This window comes from Aptenodytes patagonicus, chromosome 4 (genome assembly GCF_965638725.1).
Source record: "Aptenodytes patagonicus chromosome 4, bAptPat1.pri.cur, whole genome shotgun sequence".
Classification (NCBI taxonomy): Eukaryota; Metazoa; Chordata; class Aves; order Sphenisciformes; family Spheniscidae; genus Aptenodytes; species Aptenodytes patagonicus.
Genome location: NC_134952.1, coordinates 7,265,381 through 7,277,098, shown reverse-complemented (window position 1 = coordinate 7,277,098; position 11,718 = coordinate 7,265,381). Strand labels below are relative to the sequence as shown.

Genomic DNA, 11,718 nt, shown 5'->3' with positions numbered 1-11,718 from the left:
CTCTGCACATCCCCCAGCAGCCACACCGAATTTCTGAGGTGCTGAGGCATGGCGCAACAAGGAGAAAAGCTTTTTTCCACTTTTAGGCTATCGTGAGGCATAGACCGGGTTGGACTTTTCATCACTCCATCAAAGCTGCGCTGTAGGAGGTTTCTCCAGTCCTGGACCTCTGCAGAGGGTCACGGCAAGTGGGCACAGAGAGGAGGCTATGGATGAGTGGGCTCTGTTGTTATTGCTCATTTCTGCTGTGAATCAGCAGCTCTGGTACTCTGTAACTTGAGCTTTTTGTACCTTTCCAGCAGGATTTGAGAAAAGTAAAGGATGAGCAGCGCTCAGAAACCTGATTCATGTCGTGTGCTCAAAGCTCTGCTTTTAAGGTAAGTGCTTTGCACTGGGAAGTTGCTCACTGCATTCACCTACTACCAAGGGCTTTTGCTGCAAATGCTGCAAACCCCAAATGCTTTCTCACTTGGGACACAGCTGAGATAACTCTCTTGGCCTTGCTCCCGCTTGCCTCGCTGTGAAAGGGCCTGATACGTGACAGCAGATTGTCTGCGTGGAGTGTGGGCTGGCTGAGATCGCTGCAGTCAATCATCTAGCTGTTTTCTTCTTTATATGAAAAAAAAAAAATTAAATTAAACTCTGACCAGTCTGTAGACATGGTGGTACTGCTGGAAGTGCTGTTCGAGGAGACTCAGGCCAGCGAGGGTCAGGCATCCAGGAGGGTTTCAGGTGAGAAACTCTCACCCTGTGAGGCTGAACCTGATTTTGGAGCAGCAGGGTTTCAGGCTTGTCCATCCTGTGTAGCAAAAGACAACAAACGTAAGTGGGAGAGAGGTGTGAGGAGTTCCCAGGGCCTTGGAGAGCACCCTCCAGCAGCACGTGGGCAGCATGGACGTGCTGAGCATTAGCCTGGTGGGGTCATATGCCCACGAGCCCTGTCGCAGGGTGCTGTTTGAACTTGTTAACAGCATAAAAGCGTCAAACAAAAAAGTATGCAGGAAGTGATGTAGTGAATACCTCTTTCCCTCATTTACTGTTAGGTGATACCAGCAAGGTATGCAAACCACAGTCGGGAAAGGTAAATACGCCAGGATGGCATGCGGTCCCTTGGAAAGTCCCAAACATCTTAGCTGGGAGGTGGAGAAAACAAGTGATTTGCTACAGTGCTAGGCTTGATCTTGTGGTAGGCTGTGACTCTGGGGGCAGCAGCGGCCACAGAAACGGGAGGCAGTCTGGTGTCAGGAGGGACGTGTTTTCATGGGGCAGTGGTGGCTGAGGAAAGCAAGTAGCAGTGAGTACCTTATCACACTGATACTGATCTAACTGTACCACCCTGGCCTGCCAGCGTCCTTAATCAAGTTCGTGTCCTGCTGTCCTACTTGCCAGCGGCACTGTGGGTCGCTAATGAATTGCTCCCCGCAGTCGTGTCTGGAAGCCGGTACCCGAGGTCAGCTGGAGGTGTGCTCGTAAACCAGCTGGAGGGTAAAGACGGGCGTTTGTCCACAGTGCGCTGGCTTTGATGGCAAAGCTGGTGTAAGAAATACCTTCCTCCTTCCAGCCACTTTTTCCTGACCCTTTATTCGTGCCAAGACAGCTATTGATGGTGCTATCCTGTAACCGGATCGCTGAAATCATTTGGGGTAAAAATTCTTAAAAGAAATTATTTTGAGGGTTTATTTTTAGCATGTATCACTTCAGTGTCAAAGGCTGGTACAGAATTCCTCCACAGTAATTCCTTCTTTGAGATGGACTCGCTCTGTGACCTCAGTGCGACAGAAAGACCTTGCTTAAGTTTTGGTCTTTGGTGCAAGAAGACAAGGTCTAATCAGTGTCCCATGATGTGAAAACAAAGATCTGACCTACAAACATGCCTGGTGAGTTATTATTAGGCTTGCCTGAAAATATTCAAGTTTTAATCCAACAATAGAATCCAACTTTACAACTCGAAGAGTCAAATCTAAGATATTAAATGTGCATTTATTCAAATATGTTTTCATATTTGAAACCATGTGGAACAGTATAAGTAACATCAGAAGAAATAATATGTGTTTTTACAGAGTGTGATCTTTTTTGAACCTCCCTAACTGAAGACTGTCCCAAAAGAGCAAAAGAGCATGGTGCTTTGGCAATCCACATTTCTGGTTAGAAGTTTTCCAGATATAATACTGCATTTCCAGACATTGCAGATAACACCAAGTAGATTATTAAACTGCATATTTAAACTGTTACATGGTTTAAATGCTTTGTGAGTTTGTCTGGGCTACATTAAGTTTATATGAGTAAAAAGTAATTCTTGAATTACAAAATCAAGTAGTTTTTGCTCGCCTGACATCTCAATCCACTCCTGGAGATAAATTCACTGGGGCCTTGGAAAGTTTGTTTAAACAATTCAGTCTCTGGCAGCTATAATTTGTTTTATTTTAGATTTATAGCATTTATTGAATACTATAATCTCAGCATTCAATAAAAATACTACTGAAGTTTCAAACTGCATCAGATTTTATATCTTCTAAGCAAGAAAGTAAAATAAACAGAGTATATACAGAAACCAATCCTGATACTGACAGGGGACATTAAAACAATTTTAAAATCAATCAGAAATGTTCAATTGAAAATTTCTTTGATGGAAAATGCAGTTTCTGCAAAAAATAATATTCCAGCTTTGATTGGTAAAATGGAAACAACATCTTTCGCCATGGTTTGGATCTACCAGAATAAGAATAAAAATCTCTTTTTAAAAGTGAATCCAAACTCTTTCGGGGGTGGCTGCCTCCAGTTTAAGCTTTTGTGCTTCAGCTGGCTCCTGTTAGCTGTGGATCAATGCCACTTATAAATGGGATATGCCAACAAAGCGTGGACAGCCCTGGAAATTCTCCTTCCCACTGCTTTTTCCTTACATCTCTGATTTACTGCTCTCAGGATCTCTCTGCTAGCTGCGTGAATGGTAGACATGGGGAAGGAATTTTCTATTAATCAACCAGTCGCTGATAGAAACACCTGAGCAGTTAGTGTTTGTGCTTTTCATCATGGCAGGAATTTTGGAGGAAAAAAGGCAATTTGAAGTCTTCCCATGGGAAGGGAGAAGCAAGGAAGGGGTGATGTTCTCCAAGTACAACAAGCTGCTTACGTACTAGTAAGGTTTTGTATTTCATAGCAAGGTTTCAAACCTGAACCCTGGTATGGTTGTGTGGAAGACCACCAATAATGGGAACGCGTGCACCTCTGTGTTGCTCAGAACATCTGTCTTCGAAATTTTGAGATCTTTTCCCTACTTGATTCAACATTCATTTGTGTCCCTTTGAATTGTCAGGGTGTTGAATTGTCCTTGTCTTGTTTGACTGCCTCCCTGGATGAAAGACGTCTCTCCTGGTTCATGATGGTTCTAGGACTCCTGGGATATCCTGAAGTTATTCCTCCAGCTGGGAGGAATCTGTCAATGCTGCATAGTCCACACAAAGAACCTGGCCAGCAGACACAACTGAAGATGTGAAGCACCCCTTCCTTGCTTCTCCCTTCCAATGGGAATACTCTGTCACAGTTTAGATGAAAAAGATACAAGATACTCCTACAGGGTGGAGAGGCTACTTTTTAATGAAGGAATGACTTAAATCAGCAAATCCTGCTGGCAATGAGACAAGCTTCGCTTCCTTGTTTTCTTCATGTAATATTGAAGCAATTTAATACGTGAAAACAATATTCCAAAGGTTGCAATTGTAATAACTTTGAATCCACTTACCTCCTACCTTACTTTCTTCTGCCATAGTCTAAAGTTGCTCACACTTGTGATAGCTCTAGCTCCTAGCCATGTAAACTCCCTTTATGATCAATGGAGATGAAAGCATGTCATGTCAGAGCGCTTCATCCCATTCTTAGTGGGTACCAGAGTTTGGCCGGACACCTACACTGCAGACGTTGAGGTCTGGTGAGATGAAGACACTCTGTTCCATGGCTGTCTTTTTACCCCAGCTATAGCTAATTACAAGAGGGTTGAACAGGTCTTTTAAATTATCCACCCCAAAATTACTCAGTAAAGTTACAAATTTCATAAGACTTTCTTGCCTTTTTTCCTTGTAAAGTGATTATTATCCTCTCTTAATTAAGTTGTCACAGACTCCAAGGTGTGTTGATAACAGTTTTTCAGGTTGTCATTCATGCTTTAATCATGTATCAATGAATTTCTCAGCTGTCTGGACTGAAGAGTTTGCCGATTTAAAATGTTTTGGAATCCATCCACTCTGGCTTTTCTCTAGATTTTTCATGGCATTGAAAAGCACAGTTGGACACTTATCCTGCTCAGTGGAGTCCTCAGTTTTGTATCCATCTGGAATCACACACCAGTACTTGTGGGGCAGTTAACTTGGCCAAAGAAAGTATTATGGAATTGATCCTCTGAACTTGGTGAAAATCTACTTAAGAGGTAAGTTCCAGTTGATCACAGTTTCAAGATCTCTCTCTTTTGGGTTGCTTTTTTTCCGGAATACCAAATTTTATTTAAACAGTTTCCACTTAAGTCATGCATAATATTTATTATGCATAGAGGACTTATTCTACCAGTCTCCAAGTGCATCTCAAAACCAGGTAAATGTGATTAATTTGATATAACAGTAGACAGTAACATGACACTGATGCTGGAAACCAAACAGTGAACGACATCAGTGATCTGTTGTATAGATGATTGTGATGACCAGCGATATAACAAGTTGCAGCAAACCCAGTCTGCAAGGATCTCCACAAATGTCTTGCAGAATTCTGCTTTGTTTGCAGGATTGACCAACTAGCTGGGAAGAACAGATGTGTTAAGGGTGAATCCAGGCTGATTGGGAAGATTTGGGCTGCCCCTAAATGGGAACTTTTTTCCATCATGTCTCCCACCAGGCTGGATCTGCTCAGAGCTTTGGCTGCCCTGGAGGTGAGAGGCACGTCCTGGAGCAGGGTCCTGCTGGCAGTTCACTGAGAAGCACCAGTAGGAAGGACCTGTTCTTGGCCCCTCTGCTGGGGCAGAAAGACCAGCAGGATAGGAAACAACTCTTCCACATTCTCTCCTCCAAGCCACCACATCAGAAATATTGATGAAGGTGGTAGAGCATTGGCAGCGTATTCTTGGGACTGGCTCATCTACCTATGGTCTAAGGCCAGCCTTGACCAATCAGTTGAGTTTGTACAGGGTTGTAAAATGCCACGTTTCACATTAGGTAAGTATTAAGTGCTGATACATGTGTTGCATTCCCATTAGTGTCTTATTCTTAACCTGTATTTTAAACATCTTTTATTTTACTGGTCTTGATAGTGGTATTCCCAGATGTTGGGATCTGAGGTTCTTTAGTGCCTCTAATAGAAGTAAGTCTAGTATGCAGATTGCTGATAAAATAAGCTGCCTTTAAGTGGGACAAACTGTGATGTCTGTCTAATCTCAAGTGCTTTTATAACCGTTAACACCAGAGGCCATACCTAATTGCTATTTTAAGTACAGGTCAGAACTGGTACGCAGGAGCTGTAGACAGCAGGGACAGAAACTTGGGTCCAGACTGTTTCTTTTTGTTGCCCAAGTGTGCTCCTACTTATGGGATAAGTCAGGAGCAAGGGCCTGACTTAAGTTGGCTGCTATATACCCCATGGTATCATGTCAACAAAACAGCCTTGACTCCTTCCTAAAGGCTTCAACACAGTGGGCAGAGAAGATGTGGGATACCTCTGCAACGGAGGCACAAGTGTCTGAGGGCTACTAGTGATACAGGGACAGAGAGTACACTGTGCTTCACGTAGCCTGTTTGTGGTGTCAGATGCAGCTACATTGTAGAAGTGGAGCCAAGGTGGCTGGACCATATAATCACTGCTCATCCTACAGCACCTTCATGAGTCAGGGAATTGCTGCTCCCTAAATGAGTATAAATGACTTTCTGTGGGGTCATCTAGAGATGTGAATTCTGTTTTCTCAAGTCATCAGTATCACCAGAACCCCAAGAGTGTTTGACCTCATTCAATGCACATAACACTTTAGGCCATGATCTATATTAGGTGCCAAGAGATGGTACAAGAGTGTTATATTGGCAGGTGCATTGCCACAATCTGTTAGGGCTCGGTTGTATTTGCAAGGCTTCAGAGAAAATGTGTCTGCTGTGATTTTTTTTGGCCTTTATTGCATTCACCCACCCCATCTGTTATTTTCCTGAAGAAGAAACTTGCATGAATCATCTGATGACCATTTTAGAAATATTCAGCTGTGGGGCTGATATTCCAGCTTGCGGAGCAAGGCCGGTACTGCAGGGATATATAATTTCAGAGTGGTGTCAGTATTTCATACAGCTGCAGCCCTCTCCACTGACTGGGATTTATAGGAGTAATGAAATGCTCTAGTATTTCCATGGACTTCCAGGTTGAATCAGAAACGCTAGACACTAAAATCTGCCCTTAGAGCTATTGACATCTACAGTGCAAGTTCCCATCCAACTAAACTCCAAGCCTAAATTTCAGAGTGGTTAGTTCAATTAAACAGGCTTTGAGGAGCTGAGTGATTTGGGAATGGGAGGTAGAAGTTGTCTGGGGTTTTGTAAATTGTCCGCAGTGGTCCCTTGTGCACGGGATGGCCCCTTCTGCACTGTGGAGCTGTGCTGTGTCCGGCGAGAGCAGCTCCAGCTGGGTAGCAGGTGTGCAGCAGCAGTGACCTGGTTTGGGAACGACCTCCGCTAACCTCCCCAGCATGCCAAGATAAAGACTGGCCATATGTTCCAATGCACACTTTCGTGCCAAAAGGTCATCTTCCAAGTGGTCTTAGAGAGAAGCTGCACTCCTGTGGAAAAAACATCTTAAGATATCCCAGGAAAAGAGAAAACCACTGCTCAAACACTTTTCTGCATGGATAGATAATGTAAACCAAAGGCATTTAAACATCAGGGGTAATTCAGTGCTGCTTGATTCCTAGGTGTGTCATTAAAAAGCATTTGGATGTAAAGGGAGGAAAATGAAGCATACAGCTGAAGGTCCCAGTAGTGCTGAATAAACCAAGAGACAAGATGTCCTGTGCTCCCACAGCTCTGCTTGAAGTACCATCGTAGGGTTTCAGGGCACCGAGATGCGAGTCCTGAGAGGCTGTTAAAAAGTCCTGGCTGCTGTGGTAGAGGTGGGAAGGTCAGTCTGGACCCCATGGTGATGGTTTGTAGCTCCATTTTTGGAAATCAGTTTTGGCTCTTCAGAGCACTTTTCAAGCTGAAGAGCATTGGGACTTAAACTCCTAAGACCCTGGTAGAGAAAGATTCTTAACACCTTTTTCCTATTTAATCATCCCACTTTGATTTTCGGTAACGTTGGTGAAAGTTGAATGCCTTACCAAAAGTTAACTGCCTAATACCCTGCAGATTGAGATCCAAGTCGTATGTATCTGAAAAGGAAAGCATTCCTACCTGACCTACATGCCTTTGGAAGTCAGCTATCATCTCAGCAATAAAATATCCTACAGGCACTTGAAAATTGCACATGGGAAAGGACCTCTTATTGTATTAGTCCCAATTTCTGCGTAGCTGAGAGAGACACCAGGTGGTATCTAATTGCAGCTAGAAATAAAAGCCACATGATTACAAAGGTAGCTAAACACTCTTTTCTCTTCACTCTTTGGAAGCGGGACCATCTTTTCAGTGCTGCCATTCATTCTAGCTTATCACATTTCCATCAATAAACCTTCTAGTCAAGTCCTTATCTGCAGCTTATAAAGCACTGTTCTCTGCCTCACCTTTCCTGCGTGAGAAATCTGCAAGCGTGAGTGCACCAAAGCAGTCTGAAAAGAATTTATAGGCTTCCTGCATATTCATGTGGTTACTTACACAACCTTAAACAATGTTATTACTCTATCTGTGCTTTTTGGGCTTGCAGAGCTGGGGCTGTGTACACACAGCATTTGCTGTGCTCACATCAGCCCTTGGAGGAGAGCTTGCTGTAGTCCTTTCCCCGTGGGAACATCAGCAGTGCCTGCCCCAGCAAGGACCTGAAGCTGTGGCTGAGCTGCTGGCATCGGTGTGTACATGCTTCTTGTCTACCCAATCTGGTGGAAAATGGCTCTGATGACTCATTTCTCACATGGTCATTTTTATTTAGCAGTCCCAGTCATCCTGAAAGAGAAAACTGCCTACAAGCCTCTGGAGTTGCAGAGATCCCCCCAGTTCCTCCCTCTGCCCCGGTGGAGGCAGGATGTGTGCCTGGTGAGAAATAGGAGGGGGCAGCTGTGTTGCCTGCTGTGCTTTGGTGACCCTCTTTTCTGCTGGAGTTGCAGTGCCGGAGGGGAGCCAGGGGTCTGCTGCAGAGTAATAAAAAGCACTCTTGGCCGACGGATCGGCCAGCAGGCTTGTTGCAAAAAAAGGGAGACTTTGGCAAAAGACATTTCTGAGACGTGTGTTTCTCTGCTGGTGGAACAACTGAGGATGTTATTCTAGTGGTATAAATTAAAATTGCACGTTCTGGCTTTAGCTTGTACCAAAGCCAGGCAGAGTGAGGGGAGGGAGTTTTGAGTTAAGCACTTGATCAGTCATATTGCAAAACCTCAAAACTAAGCCAGAAGGCGACCTCGGTTCAAGCTCCAGAAGGGAAGCAGGAGCACACATCATCTGTTGGCCCATTTTTGCTGGACCCGAGGTTTCATTCATGTGCTCTGGACACATCAGTGCACGACAGCCCCTCCACCAACAGATAATTGAAGCTTGTTTTCCCCGAAGTGTGGTGCTGGATGTGCTGAACTGAGATAACAGCCAGCGGTGGGAAGTACATGGGCCCTGACATGCTGAGTGTGCTTTTTAAGTTTTAGGATTGCGTCCTTCTTGGCCCCTGGCACTACACTTCGAGGTGCAATGGAGACCTGGAGTCATAATTTCTGAAAGCCCACATAAATCTGTAGCTTTTGCATCTGCAGACTCATCTGTGGCCTCAAGTAGTTGAAATGAAGGTGTCTGCAAATGCATCTGAACACCTCCAGGCAAGGTAAAATGACCCTCATTTCACTATTGTATAAAGCCATATTATACTCTCAACTTAAATGCTTCCTGCAGATCTGGTCACACTCTCTCAAGAGCACCAAGTAGAACTGGAAAAGGTCCAAGGTTTTGGAAGAACGAGGGCCTTCGGAGGAGGTCCTCTCCTGGATTAAGGTTTGCTCAGCCGAGTGTGATGATCTTGACTCATTGCTATTTTGCACAAAGCAAGAACTAGTAGCAACAAAACAATCTGACTGAAGTAGCTTTTACCCAGAATATAACTGAGGTCACTGACCTTCTTGGCACAGGCTGTTGCAGAAGCAAAGGTGGACTCAGAAAGGGCTTTGACAAATTGTGAGGTCAGTATGTGGTGGCACCCGAAAAAACCCAGGGGTCCAGATGCAACCTCCTGCTCAAGCTGTTGCTAAACTCCTGGTTTGCCGGAAGCTTGGGAGTTTGGCCAAGAGTTATGTCCTCTCCTTCCCCGTGCAAGTCACAAGACGCTGGGCTCTGGATGGACCTTTGCTCTGACTAATGTTCAGGCTCTAACACTTGGAGTTTACCTGGCAGCAAGTCCCAATGACGTAAGTTAAAATTCAAGTGCCAGCACTTGTCAGGGATGTGACATTTGTTTGGATTGTCTTGGTTAGTGTAATTTTTCTTCTGTATATTGAGTTATACACCCTAGTATTGTTCCTGCAGTAAAACAGTCACACCCTGCTAGCATTTTTGTGGCCTACAGATCTTCTATTTCCTTGATTCTTGCTCATATATAGTCATGAGACTGAGCAGTGACAGCTGGGGTTTGAAATAGCAAGTAGTGATTTTCTGTATGCGCAGGAGGATAACTTCAGCGAAGTTTCAATTTCAGAAAGTGCTGACCTTCGAAGCCTTTTTAAGATTAGGTCAGGCTGGACAGCTCAGAACAGAAGGGTCCAAAATCACCAATCACCTGAAAAACTGGCGCTAAAGCCACCAGAAATAAGTCAACCCTCGCATAAAAGCTGCAGATAATTATTACCTCTGTAATAATGTGATTCGCAAATTTGCTTTAATCATTATGCAAATGAAAGTTAAGCCCTCATGGTGTGATAGATTTGATGTCATTTATCTGGTATAACAAAACCAATTCATAAAAGTTTCCCGGCATTTGACGATCAACAAAGGCCTGATTTTGCCTCTGTGATGAAATGACTCAAGGCATAAATACAGTGTTTCTCAGTGTGCGCAATAATGCTGGTGTGTAGTTCATGTTTTTAAGTGTTCTTCTAATTGAAGAGAAGTAAAATAAGAGAAATTATCACAAACTTTACACCTTTGTCATTGAAGATGGGCTAAGTGGAGTTTTGGTTCCTCTGTGACTACTGAGATAGCATTTTCAGCTGTAGCTGCCTGGGTTGGGCATCCAGACCATGCGTGTCGTGCGGAGAGGTGGAAGGTGAGGTATGTGTCGGGGGCTCCGGGACATGACCCCCTCCATTTGCAATCTTCCCACTTGCTTGCGATGCTGTCGGCTGCTGCTGTACTCTGCTGGCAGTGCCAGGCCCTGGTCAGCCACGTCTCTCCTGGGCTCCTTTGTGCCTTCGTCCCCACCTCTGTGAGACAGAGCCTGACCTTGGGATGCGATTGCCTGCACCCCGCGTCCCAGCAAGCACCCACCAAATCTCTAGAGCGAGATCTGCTCTGGACATGAACCAGAACTAGAGAGCTCAGTTTTCCTGGGGATGGGGAGCAGGAGGCAAAGATTTGCAAGCAAAACTGCCCATTGCCTCTGTAGCAGACCCTGATGAGCAAGTTTGCCTGCTCTTGGGGCAGACACAGCTTTCCTGTCCACCCCAGTATTTCTACATTGCCCACACCAGAGCTGCAAGGACAAGGTCGGCAGACAACCTTCTTCCTTGCTGCCAAACTACAACAATTTAGAGCAACATACATCACCTGTGATTAAAAAGTACTCCTAGATATCATCTGTTGCCACTCAGCAACCAGCTAGCTTGGTGTCCTCAGGGTTTCTTCTTGCTGGTCACTGTTGGTGGTGCCCACAGATCTGGAGAAGGTCAGAAGGAACCTCTGGCAAACGCACGGATGCAATGCTTCGTTCCTGGGCTGTGTTTTCTCACTGCTTGTGCCCTGTCCTGCAGCACTGTGAGTGCTTCCCGGAGGTATTTACACAAGTGAGCGCTGCATGCTTAAATTAGACGCCTAAGATCAGAGCTTGATTTCCCTGTGGAGGGTGGGAAGGACTTGCAGGGCCTTCAGGGTACTTGATGGGTGTGACCCTCCATTGCAAGGGAGATTTTCCTTTCCTGTACATCCATATGACGTCTAGCAGAGTAGCACCCCAGCCTCCTGCAGTGCTGTGATACATGCCTGTATGCTCACTCACAGCTGAAAGGCCAGGTTGGACGGGAGCACCGGCAACACCTCAAAAGGGAGATGCAGGTGCTGTAACAGTATTCACTGTAGATATTGAAAAATACCTTTTCTAGCCGCAAGCCGGTACAGCTCCAGTCGGCTGCAATCCCGACAGCGTTTGCAACACTCCAGTCGATTCACTAGTGCTGTTTGTTTGAACGAGGAACTCTTTTGTTGCTCTATCAAAGTCTTGCTGACATAGCCTGCAGCTATGAACAAATGTTGTGTAGCTGCAAGCTGGAGCATTGAAGAGACAGGAAGCATGTTCAATATTGATAAAGAGCAGAACAGGGGCTTGTTTAAATTGTGCACAGACAACTTTTCCATAATTAAGGGAGCAACAGAC

General features: G+C 44.9%; 1 long non-coding RNA gene across 1 annotated transcript; it reads left to right on the top strand.

The window, feature by feature from the left end:
- The first annotated feature begins 318 nt into the window (after positions 1-318).
- On the top strand, positions 319-10,263 carry LOC143159235 (uncharacterized). Its single transcript, XR_012995154.1, has 5 exons — positions 319-377; positions 4,254-4,420; positions 4,879-5,195; positions 7,867-8,007; positions 8,089-10,263. It is a non-coding gene; the product is annotated as an uncharacterized LOC143159235 (long non-coding RNA).
- The last annotated feature ends 1,455 nt before the right edge of the window (positions 10,264-11,718 follow it).